This window comes from Triticum aestivum, chromosome 7A, assembly GCF_018294505.1.
Source record: "Triticum aestivum cultivar Chinese Spring chromosome 7A, IWGSC CS RefSeq v2.1, whole genome shotgun sequence".
Taxonomy (NCBI): domain Eukaryota; kingdom Viridiplantae; phylum Streptophyta; class Magnoliopsida; order Poales; family Poaceae; genus Triticum; species Triticum aestivum.
This window is the reverse complement of record NC_057812.1, coordinates 198,924,791-198,937,376: the sequence shown is the minus strand read 5'-3', so window position 1 is coordinate 198,937,376 and position 12,586 is coordinate 198,924,791.

Genomic DNA, 12,586 nt, shown 5'->3' with positions numbered 1-12,586 from the left:
GTGGGACGTCAGAAGCCCAGCCATGACTGGTTACTGCAACGCGGTGAGAAAGCTTAAGAAGAAGTTCGAGGGGTTAGAACTCCACCACATCCCCCGATTGAAAAATCAAGCAGCCGATGAATTGGCAAAGATAGGTTCCAAGAGAGAAGCCATTCCCAGCAATGTGTTCTTGGAGCATATTCACACGCCGACAGTTCAGGAAGACCCTTTCACTGAAGAGCCCCCACAACCCAAGAGCGCCACGGATCTGACTGAAGTCGAGGTCCCAGCTGTGGTCGACCTAATCATGGAGGTTCTGGCCATTACTCCCGACTGGACGGTGCCCTACATTGCGTACATCCTCAGGAAAGAGCTCCCAGAGGATAAATAAGAAGCTCGACAGATCGTCCGCCGATCTAAAGCTTTTACTGTGATAAGAGGGCAGCTGTTCAGAGAAAGTGTGACTAGAGTCGGTCAGAAGTGCATAACACCAGAAGAAGGTCGAATGATCCTCAATGACATCCACTCGGGGACCTATGGTCACCATGCGTCCTCTCGGACCATCGTGGCCAAAGCATACCGAGCTGGATTCTATTGGCCACGAGCAAATGAGATGGTGAAAGATATAGTCGACATATGTGAAGGCTGTAAATTTTACTCTGATATGTCTCACAAGTCAGCGTCAGCCCTAAAGACCATTCCCTCGTCTGGCCCTTTGCTGTTTGGGGACTGGATATGGTTGGACCGCTGAGGACCGGCAAAAGCGGCTTCACTCATGTGCTCGTTGCAGTCGACAAGTTTACCAAATGGATCGAAGCCAAACCTATCAAGAACCTTGATGCTAGCACCGCTGTCAGTTTTATCAGAGAATTGACATTCAGATATGGAGTCCCGCACAACATCATCACGGACAACGGGTCGAACTTCGATTCCGATGAGTTCAGAATTTCCTGCGCCTCTTAGGGCACTCGAGTCGACTATGCTTCTGTTGCTCACCCGCAGTCGAACGGACAAGCAGAAAGAGCCAATGGCCTAATTCTCAAAGGACTGGAGCCCCGACTGATGTGTGATCTCAAACACGCAGCAGGTGCTTGGGTTGATGAAGTTCCGCCAGTTTTGTGGGGTTTAAGGACAACTCCTAATTGGTCGACTGGAAGAACTCCTTTCTTCTTAGTTTATGGAGCCGAAGCCGTTCTGCCAAGTGACTTGCTCCACAACGCACCCCGAGTTGAACTCTTCTCCAAAGCAGAAGCAGAGCAGGCCTGGCAAGATTCAGTCGATCTCTTAGAGGAGGAAAGAGAGATGGCCTTGATCCGCTCGACCATTTATCAGCAAGATTTGTGTCGATTCCACGCCAGGAATGTGAGGGGTCGGGCCTTTCAAGAAGGAGACTTGGTTCTTCGAGTGGATCGGCAAAAACCACACAAGCTCGCTCCAACTTGGGAAGGCCCCTTCATCATCACCAAAGTTCTCCACAATGGAGCATACCATCTTTACAGTATCGAGCATCAGAAAGACAAGCCACGGGCTTGGAACGCGGAGCTGCTCCGCTCCTTTTATACTTAAACACTCGTTTGAATAAAATGTAATAAGCAACACCTTTTGTAATTCGTTTATCAAAGACAAGAGCTTACGGTTCTCTCATTCGATTGTGTTGTTCTTATTTACTCCTGAAATCCCCCAGTGGGTGGGCTTAGTCGCGAATCCATTCCGCCTAAGTTCAAAAAAATCCTACCGAGTGGAGAGCAATCCTCCCACTCGGGGGCTTAGCTGCAGTCGAGCACTCGCCTAAGTTCTCTCACTAAGAGGCTTAACGGCAGTCCAGTACTCGCCTAAGTTTGAAAAAATCCTACCGAGTGGAGAGCAATCCTCCCACTCGGGGGCTTAGCTGCAGTCGAGCACTCACCTAAGTTCTCTCACTAAGAGGCTTAACGGCAGTCCAACACTCGCCTACGTTTGAAAAAATCCTACCGAGTGGAGAGCAATCCTCCCACTCGGGGGCTTAGCTGCAGTCGAGCACTCGCCTAAGTTCTCTCACTAAGAGACTTAACGGCAGTCCAGCACTCGCCTAAGTTTGAAAAAATCCTACCGAGTGGAGAGCAATCCTCCCACTCGGGGGCTTAGCTGCAGTCGAGCACTCGCCTAAGTTCTCTCACTAAGAGGCTTAACGGCAGTCCAGCACTCGCCTAAGTTTGAAAAATCCTACCGAGTGGAGAGCAATCCTCCCACTCGGGGGGCTTAGCTGCAGTCGAGCACTCGCCTAAGTTCTCTCACTAAGAGGCTTAACGGCAGTCTAGCACTCGCCTAAGTTTGAAAAAACCCTACCGAGTGGAGAGCAGTCCTCCCACTCGGGGGCTTAGCTGCAGTCGAGCACTCGCCTAAGTTCTCTCACTAAAGGGCTTAACGGCAGTCCAGCACTCACCTAAGTTTGAAAAAATCCTACTGAGTGGAGAACAGTCCTCCCACTCGGGGGCTTAGCTGCAGTCGAGCACTCGCCTAAGTTCTCTCACTAAGGGGCTTAACAGCAGTCCAGCACTCGCCTAAGTTTGAAGAAACCCTACCAAGTGGAGAGGAGTCCTCCCACTCGGGGGCTTAGCTGCAGTCGAGCACTCGCCTAAGTTCTCTCACTAAAGGGCTTAACAGCAGTCCAGCACTCGCCTAAGTTTGAAAAAACCCTACCGAGTGGAGAGCAGTCCTCCCACTTGGAGGCTTAGCTGCAGTCGAGCACTCGCCTAAGTTCTCTCACTAAGAGGCTTAATGGCAGTCCAGCACTCGCCTAAGTTTGGAAAAATCCTACCGAGTGGAGAGCAATCCTCCCACTCGGGGGCTTAGCTGCAGTCCAGTACTCACCTAAGTTTAAGACCCATTCCTATCCGCAAGGACGACGAGGTGCAGGTCGACTGCAACCTTCTCCTTTAGAGCTGCGACACAAATACAACGTCCGCTCCATCCTTATCCGCAAGGACGACGAGGTGTAGGTCGACTGCAACCTTCTCCTTCGGAGCTGCGACACAAATATAACGTCCCCTACATCCTTATCCGCAATGACGACGAGGTGCAGGTCGACTGCCACCTTCTCCTTCGGAGCTGCGGCACAAATACAACGTCCGCTCCATCCCTATCTGCAAGGACGAAGAGGTGCAGCAAGCAAATTCCATCCGAAGGTAAACACAAGCACATTCGGAGATAAACCAAATTCAGATAAATACTAAAAGGTTCCAAGCAGCGAATCAAAGGTACTCGGGCACCAAGCCCGAAGGAGTTTAACGGTTACAGAAACCACTCGGCATTCCGAGGCAAATTTAAAGCGTATCCAAGTTTCATAAGATTGTTCACTCAGCCGGAGGAGGGCTGGCAGGCTCCACGAACGAGTCCAGATCGATCCCATCAGCGATCCGAGTAGCGGCAGCAATGAAAGTCTCCATGAAGGACTGGAAGTCGTGCTTTTTGGTGTTAGCGACTTTGATCGCAACCAGCTTGTCTTCACGAGCCTCCTTGCAATGGACTCGCACTAGGGACAGTGCCACATCAGTGCCACACCGGGCGGAGGATTTCTTCCATTCTTGCACTCTGTCGTGGAATTGTCACGGTAGATGTCCTTAGTGTCAGGACTTAGTCGCGAGGCCAACGCATCTATGTGGTAGCTTGAGAGGGGTTGAGTGGAATCGAGAGACGCAACACAAGACAGGGATTTAGACAGCTTCGGGCCCCGGGAAACATCATCCGGTAAAACCCTACATGCTGTTTGAGGCCAGGTCTCATTATTATCACGAGGGAGTCGCCGTAAACCGGCTCTCCTCTTTGTGTCTAGCCCTAAGATTGTTTCTTCTTGCTTGTAGCTTGTCCCTCTTTGGGGAGCCCTGCCCCTCCTTATAAATGTTGAAGGGGCGGGTTACATGTGGAGTCCTATTAGGATAAGGACTAATCTATCTCTAATACAAACCGGATACAAGTCCGGGTCTTCCTTGTAAAGTAAATATTCCTCACGCCTTTTCTCTTAAACCGACCCACCATAGCATGATCCGGCCTTCCATAAACCGCCCGTTGGGCCACCGGGTCTTGTCACTCCTCTGACCCGCCTGCCGGATTACCAATAAACCGTAAACCGCCATGTCCAAGTGGGTTGCCAGTGAATCGCCAAACTCTAGCCGGGTAATACATCCGGCGGTTTATACCGCGGGGTATATCCCCGACATTAGCCCCCAGTTTAATTTGGATTCATCCATGTTAAACTGATCTGCAACAAGAACAAATTTGTCGGGTTGTGCTCCGGTTTAAATATACTTGTAAGCCGGCACTTGATCATCCTTAAATCCTTGTCATTTCTTCCTTCCAAGTTAATAACCATCTTCATAATCAATTTGCTTGCAGAAGATATTTGTAAATAAAGAATCCATTTGAATCGGCCTCCAATGCTTTGATTTGACAAAAATATTAGTCTCTGAAATTATTCAACTGATATCCAGCCGGCTTGAAGATGTAAAACTTGCCGGTTTATGATTACCACCATTGTCTGGTTATAAAAACTGATAATTCCGGGTCATGATTGTTGCCAACACCGGTTCATGATTACTGATGACGCCGGGTTACAGACACAGGGTCATAATGATTGGTGACGCCGGGTTAATCCAGTTTGCTCAAAACAGAGAATTTGAAAATAGTTCTTCGATAATAATATAATACCTGTAGCCCCCAAGTCTTGAGCAGAACAAAGTGATGGCTTAAGACTTGCTTCAATATAAATACTGCCACTTAAGAAGAAATCCATGTTGTTCATCCCAGTGAAAAAAAACTGAATACTCCATACTATGTAGCCCCCAAGTGTCGGGTTATCATGCTTACAGCAACCTGGGACTTGCAATTGTCTTATACTCATAAAAACTTCAACTAGTGTAGCCCCCAAGAGCCGGGTCATTATGCAATAATGAGCAGGGACTTTGTAGGTATAATCATGTAGATTTGAGCAATGATGTGTAGCCCCCAAGGGCCGGCTCAGTAAGATAATATTGAGCTGGGACTTTAATATATACTTCAATGAAAATAACATCATACGATGTAACCCTCATCATGGGACTTGAATCCACGTCCACAAGGTTAAGAGCCTTGTGCTTTACCAACTGAGCAGTGGACTCTTCAATATAATGAATAAAAAGCTTTGTACCTTCAACTGTTGACAGGAGCAATTGGTAGCCCCCAAGGGCCGACTCATTATAATGTGATGAGTCGGGTCTTCAATAATATGAGCAGAAAATTACTTTGCATTAGCCCCCAAGTGTCATGGTGCATGCTTGCAGCGACATGAGACTTGCATGTAATCTCAATTTGAATAATGTAGCCTCCAAGTGCCGGGTCGTAAGCCTGCAGCGACTCGGGACTATTCCTTCAATTGTAGAATAAATCATATCCTTTGACAAAATAATAACCGTTGCACTAAAGCGACTTTGAAAACTCAATAATACCGGTTATTAATAACCATAAAAAATCCAGCCATGTTGGCTATTCAAGATAATATAATCCAATGATTTATAAGCGCATAACTCCGACGGCGCAATCCAAATATATATATATATATATATATATATATATATATATATATATATATACTGGCGACTTTATAGTCCAAAAACCAGGCCGGTTTAATAAACACCAGATAATTTCTCATCATATACTGGCGACTTATCGTCTTAAAACCAGTCCGGTTTAATAAACACTGGATAATTTATCATCATGCTTTATTCAACCTGTTTCTGCATAGAACAAGTTTAAAGTGTCCTGGCGGTTTACCGCCGGACGGGTCATAATGCCCAACATATAACCTGGGTTTATAACCAAGGTTGCACTTAAGAATAATCAAATATGAAATATATCATACCTGTGATATTGAATCACATTGCTGTTTTTACCAACTTTTTGTAGTAAGAGTGATAACCCCAATCTTGAGTAATGATAACTCCTTTCATACTGTGCCGGTTGATAATAAACCGTACCGGGTTGTGATAAACACCGGTTTAACCATATATAATACTGGCGACTCGTAGTCAAACCAGACCGGGCTGATAGTCTCCGGATTATAACTTGATCCTGTATTGACAACTTGTAATTGAAAGTCAAGCCGGGTTTATGAATGCCGGTTTACTCCATAATAGGATGATAACATAAAATCAAACCGGGCAGATAGTCTCCGGATTAGGATTTGACCGTGTTCCGCCAATTTGTAATTGACAGTTTGAAACGGATTAACAATGTCGGTTTAAAAACGCAACAAAAATCAAATAACAGTTATGAAAAAATATGGAAGCAAAGGCAATGATAAGACCATTTGCAAAAAGAGGCTTTACTGAGCCGATCAGATGGTGTTACCATGGTCGGACACGACCAAGCTCCCAATAAGGTGTAGCTATGGTTCAAGTCAGCCAGGTCCCCAAATGATTCGTGGCATATATGCCAGATCAAGAGGCGTGGCAATGGTTCGGGTTCGACCAAGCCCCCAAGTGATTTTGTGGCCTTAGGCCGACCAAGAGGCGTGACTGGTTCAGACTTGACCATGTCCCCAAGTGATCTGGTGGCTGTCGCCTATCAAAAGGTGTCGCGTTGGTTCGGACACGACCAAGGCCCCCAGTGATGTTATGGCACTAGGCCGATCAAGAGCCGTGGCTATGGTTGGGATACGACCAAGCCCCCAAGTGACCAATAATATGATAAGCCAATAAGGCATGATACCCATGTTTGGACCGCGCATCATGGCAGCAAGTCTTCTTTGGCACCCTTCAACTTTTTGCAAGAAATAAATCCTTCTTGAACCGGGATTTTGAACCGGATATTGAAAGCTTCAAGGATTTGTGGGAGACATCTTTCCCTTGAACCGGATTGTAAACCGGAATTTTCATTTTCAGCCGGAAATTTTCTGATGGCCTTTCAACTCGAACTTGCGAGAAGTTAATTCCTTTTTGAACCAGACATTTTTAAACCGGATTTGAGAGTTTGAGAGCTTTGTGGGAGAATATATTTCCCTTGAACCGGATTGTAAACTGGATACTTGAGAGCTTTAGTGAGGCTAACTTCCCTTGAGCCGGATTTTAAACCGGAATCCTTTCTGATGATCCAGAACTTCTTCACTGAGCCGGGATTTTGTAACTGTTATATACTTTCTAAGACGGAAATTTTCCGACAGCCTTTAAATTTTCATAACAGTAGCCTCTGGGACCGGGTTATCTTTCCCTCCATCGTCCTGGGTTTTTAACTTTGCTGAAACTGGCAAGATTTGCTGAGTTATGTCATCGTAGCCCCCAAGTCTCAAAGGTGACTCGAGGAGTTGGCTTGAGATTCTCCATGTTCGACCGTGATATAAACCGGCATAACTTGTATATCATTGGCGTTGATAACACGATGTGAATCCATAGAAGGTTGAGGTGACTGCGGCGGGTTGTAAATGATCACATATAAGCCGTGTCAACAACTCGGCCAATGGTTCCTTCCAACTGGCGATTTGAAGTTAATCAAAACTGTAGTGGCGGCGATTTGTGCGCCCAATAACCAGCTCATGCAGACAGGTGCGGCCCGGTATGTTGATGTAGACCAGGTCACGAGAGACGGACGGAAAATACGACCGCAGCATCAGAGGCCGCACAGACAGATGAGTCAGTCGCGGCGTTGTAAACCGGTTCGGACGGGCGAGTTGATGTAAACCGGGTTGTAAGGGCGGCGTCTTGCACGCGTCCATTCACCGTGTAATGTGGAACGGACGAACACCGGGCAGGACATTGCCAGCGCGTGCTTCGTACCCATGGTATAAACCACGTTTATAATGAATAATTTTCCTGCATACAATGTTGCAGACCAAGGCAAAGATAAACTACTCTTTGACAAAAATAATATGCACTAATAAAATATATATTAGATGGATATCACCTGATGTGTTAGGCCAGAAATTATCCGCCATGGAGTTGATGATCACCACAGTGATGCTAAAATTAATCACGGCCGAGTCGGCCAGACGAGCAGACGGATGATCCGGCCGCGGTGTTGTAAACCGGTGCGGACGAGCAAGTTGTCCTCCGTGTTGTAAACCGGCGTGGACGCATGAACCTGTGGCCAGGGTGGACGGGCGAGTCGTCCGTGGTGCTGTAAGGTGGTACGGACGGGCGAGTTGGCCAGCGCGTTGATGTAAACCGGACTACGGGGCGGCGGTTTGTGTCCGATTTACCAGTGTGATATACGCAGATGCTGGTGTAGAACAGCTAGCGCGCGCCGTCCGCAGTAGGGCATCACTTTTATAGTGAGCACTTGTCCTGTATAAAAAGATATAGGCCAGAGTAATTGTTCTCAAGTAATTTAATATGTGCTGATAAGGTATATAAAAAGATAGCACCTGGCATATTTTGTCCGGTGAATACGGACGCTAGAACATGTTGCGGCAACTGTGGCCGTCACGGGGCCTGGAGCCGGGCGATTTAGGACAGAGCCTCCGGGTCACGGGTCATGTTGACCTTGGGACCTGTGATGTCTGACGCCTGTCCTCATCCGGTCTGATATTTATCTGTACTAGACCTTCTGTGAGATGTATACTAGTAGTACTTTTCTTATTCTCCCTTTTTTTTAGCCTTTGACTTCCGTAGATTGCTGCTTCATGTGTGTGCATCATCAAACATGGCTAATGGGCACATGCCTTGAGCATGTCTTTGTCCGGGGCCTTTGGGCGTCTGTCGCCGTAATATTATTACTATTATTTTTTTCAACAGCGGCGAGGCGGGTTGACTCGGAGGTGGCTTAACGCGTTGGAATCTTTCCTTAATGCTTCAGACATCTTCTCATGACCAACAGGAGCTGATCTTGTTCTGATTAGAGCTCATGTGTTAGCAGTAACAGCAGCACTATTAAAAACAGACCTCATAAACCGTGTAACCATCAGTCCTAATACTTGGCCATGACTTTTCTGTGAGCGCAGCAACATCAATGATCAATCCAATCTTCTTGGGAGCTGATCCTGTCGCTGCTTGTTGCCTTTGTTTATCCGGCGAGTATCAAAGAGTCCGGCCAGGACACGGCTAACTTGCTAAATCAGATATCATCTCAGTTTGTACGACAACCGCTGCAATAGGTGTCGATCTGTCTTCAGATTTGACGGATCGTTAGGTCATGTCCGCTGCACAGAACGTAAACCTAATTTTCCGTAAAACCTTGTACTGCCAATTCCAAAGTTAACTATGATCCTGACCACAAAACAATGAATTTTGCTGGTTCTGCTCAATCTTCTATACACCGCCGCTGAAAACTTCTTCGATCTTGACTGATGATCTTTGTACTTCCAGACCGGCTCTTGCTGATCCGGCGGGTCGCAACTTCTCTATCCCAGAAAAAGATCCCTTCAAGAACTCCACACCACCATGCGCAAGCCCCACGGTGGGCGCCAACTGTCGTGGAATTGTCACGGCAGATGTCCTTAGTGTCAGGACTTAGTCGCGAGGCCAACGCATCTATGTGGTAGCTTGAGAGGGGTTGAGTGGAATCGAGAGATGCAACACAAGACAGGGATTTAGATAGCTTCGGGCCCCGGGAAACATCATCCGGTAAAACCCTACATGCTGTTTGAGGCTAGGTCTCATTATCATCACAAGGGAGTCGCCGTAAACCGGCTCTCCTCTCTGTGTCTAGCCCTAAGATTGTTTCTTCTTGCTTGTAGCTTGTCCCTCTTTGGGGAGCCTTGCCCCTCCTTATATATGTTGAAGGGGCGGGTTACATGTGGAGTCCTATTAGGATAAGGACTAATCTATCTCTAATACAAACCGGATACAAGTCCGGGTCTTCCTTGTAAAGTAAATATTCCTCACGCCTTTTCTCTTAAACCGACCCACCATAGCATGATCCGGCCTTCCATAAACCGCCCGTTGGGCCACCGGGTCTTGTCGCTCCTCTGACCCGCCTACCGGATTACCAATAAACCGTAAACCGCCATGTTCAAGTGGGTTGCCAGTGAATCGCCGAACTCTAGCCGGGTCATACATCCGGCGGTTTATACCGCGGGGTATATCCCTGACACACTCGGTCAGGGATCTCGTTCAGTCGAGTCATCAGAGATTCCAGATCATTCTGAAGCGTCGCCCCCGGCCAAAGCGTCGAGTCGATTCGAGAGACAACCTCCTTCAGGCGTGCGAGGTAGCTTGTGGCACTGGCGATACGGGACTCCAGTCGGAGCACATTCATCGCAGTTTCGTCGCAGACCAGGGAAGCGATAGGGTCCAGACCCGTCTCGACCCTTCCAGTTTCTTCGTCAAAGTCTTGACAAAGTTCTGCAGCCAAAAGTCAGTTCAATCAACCGAGCAAAATCCGATGGCAAGCATCAACACAGTCGGATTAAAATAAATACCTCCCAGCACGAGATAAAGCTTCTTGGCGAGGGTCCTCAGATAAGCTTCTGTGTCGTTACTCTTGCGGATTGCAGACTCCAACTTTTCGTTCAGGATGACCTTATCCTTCTTCAGGCTGGTCACTTCGCGGTTAGCTTCATTAAGACAAGATGTCAGTCTAGTCACCTCTCCTTCAAGTGTTCCGACTGAAGCAAGCTTCTTGTCTGTGAGAATGGTTTTGTCTTGGGCTGCTTTTTACGTGGCGGCGAGGTCCGAGTCCTTCTTGTCCTGAGCCAACTTCATTTTCTCTGCAAAAGAAATAATCGAATCAAAAAAGAGATCAAAGATATATATTGAAGTTCAGTCGGCAATCAGTTACCTTCCATACCAGCGGCCTCGTCTTGAGCTTTTTTCAGATTTTGCTGAGCCAATTCCAAGTCTAAGTTGAGTTGCCTCTGCTTCTCTTCGAGTTCGGCAAACTTGGAGATAAGAGTACAAGACTTCTGCAGGAGGCAAGAGACAGATCAATCGATAGGTTCGAAGGCAGTTCATTTTCGAGTGAATAAAACCTAAAGAAGTGGACAACAAGCTGTTCAGACCCCAGTCGACTGCCAGCAGTCGACCGCGGTCTCGGGGACTACACCCAGTGGGTGCACTTGGCGTTCCCCCACCGGTTCTGATCCCACTCGACCGGCCCGCCGGAGTCGAGTGCAAGGAGTAAAAAAAGAGAGAGAAAGAACAATTGCGCCGTCAAGAAAGATTAACTCAGACCATAGTCGACTGCCAGCAGTCGACCGCGGTCTCGGGGAGTACACCTAGTGGGTGCACTTGGTGTGCCCCCACCGGTTCTGATCCCACTCGCCCAGACCGAGTGGAAGAGCGACACTACCAAAAATGCCAGCAACACCGAGTGGGTGCTCTAATTCAACACGAACAATAGGAGATTGTGCAGAAGAAGATTTTTCGAGAACAAAAATAGTCAGAAAGTCTACTCACATGGACGTTGGCCCGAAGGGCGGCACTAGTGTCGTAGGCAGCCTGACTGCTCTCGTGCACTATCTTCACCCGCTCCATCATCATATCAGACTGTCGGATGGCTTCCGCAGCCGCTTCCGACTGGTTGTCTGGGACGGGGTAGCTGGTGAAAAAATGTGCAGACGACCCAGGTGCAGCTGCTTGAGGCTCCGTGGTGTGGAGTTGGATAGTTGAAGGAACCACAGGCGCGGTCGACCGTGTGGGATGCCCACTTGGCAAGGGTGCAGCGAACGTCACAGTGGCACTGCCTACATCTTCAGCTTGACAGACGGGAGGCGTTGCGGTTGGTTCTTGCCGAGCCACCCTGCCAGCTGTTACCTTCTTGCTCTTCCTAGGCTTAAGAGCCACATCTTCGTAGTCGTCCGGAAGGTCAATGATGTTGGGTGGAGCTGCAAGACAGAACATTCGACCCCAAGTGAACCACTCGACCCTAAAAGGATCAAGAATCGAAATCGCAAGAGTTCATACCTGGGTTAGAGGTTACCGCATCCTCCATTTCCCCGTCCTGGTACTGGTATGAAGAGGTCCCTGATGTAGCATCACTGCAAAGGCCCGCATTCAATCGGTTACACCCAGTTAATCGAATCCACATAAAGGACAAGTCAGATGGTTACCCGGAGATAGTAGGAACGGTCACTTTGATCCGAGGCAAAGCTTTGGGCGGTTTGGAAGAGATGGCTTTCGGCACTTTCGGTGCTGGAAGCGGCGCGACCTTGGAGTGCTTTGGAGGCTTCTCAGTCGGCGTCCGGGAAGACGTCCTGGGCCGCTTCGAGGATTGCCCGATCGGCGCAGCCACCAAGTCCGGAGCGCGTGCCGAGTCATGAGTGAGCTTGGACCTCCTCTCCCTGCGAGGAGGCGAGTCGACTTCTTCCTCATCGGTCGACTCATCGCTCTCCTCGTCCTCCTCGGCTTCTGAATGCTCCTCGCCGCTCTTGCCCCCGCTCCCTTCTTCTTCAGCGCCGGGGTCCTACACTTCGTTGGGCATCGAGTACATTTCAATGAGGGCCTCAAAGGATAACAATCAAAAGACATTTAGTCGACCACAAACGGGACATCACGTGGTGAATCGGAAAGATACTTGATAAAACAGAAATATACCTGCTCCAGCTGGCGCGAGTTGTCGAATGGAATCACCCTCCTGGATCCCGAGGGTTGTCTTTGTTGCCAGTGATTCCCCTCAACCAGTTCTCCAAGATATCCTCACTAACCTCCTCCGGGTGGATCCGAGT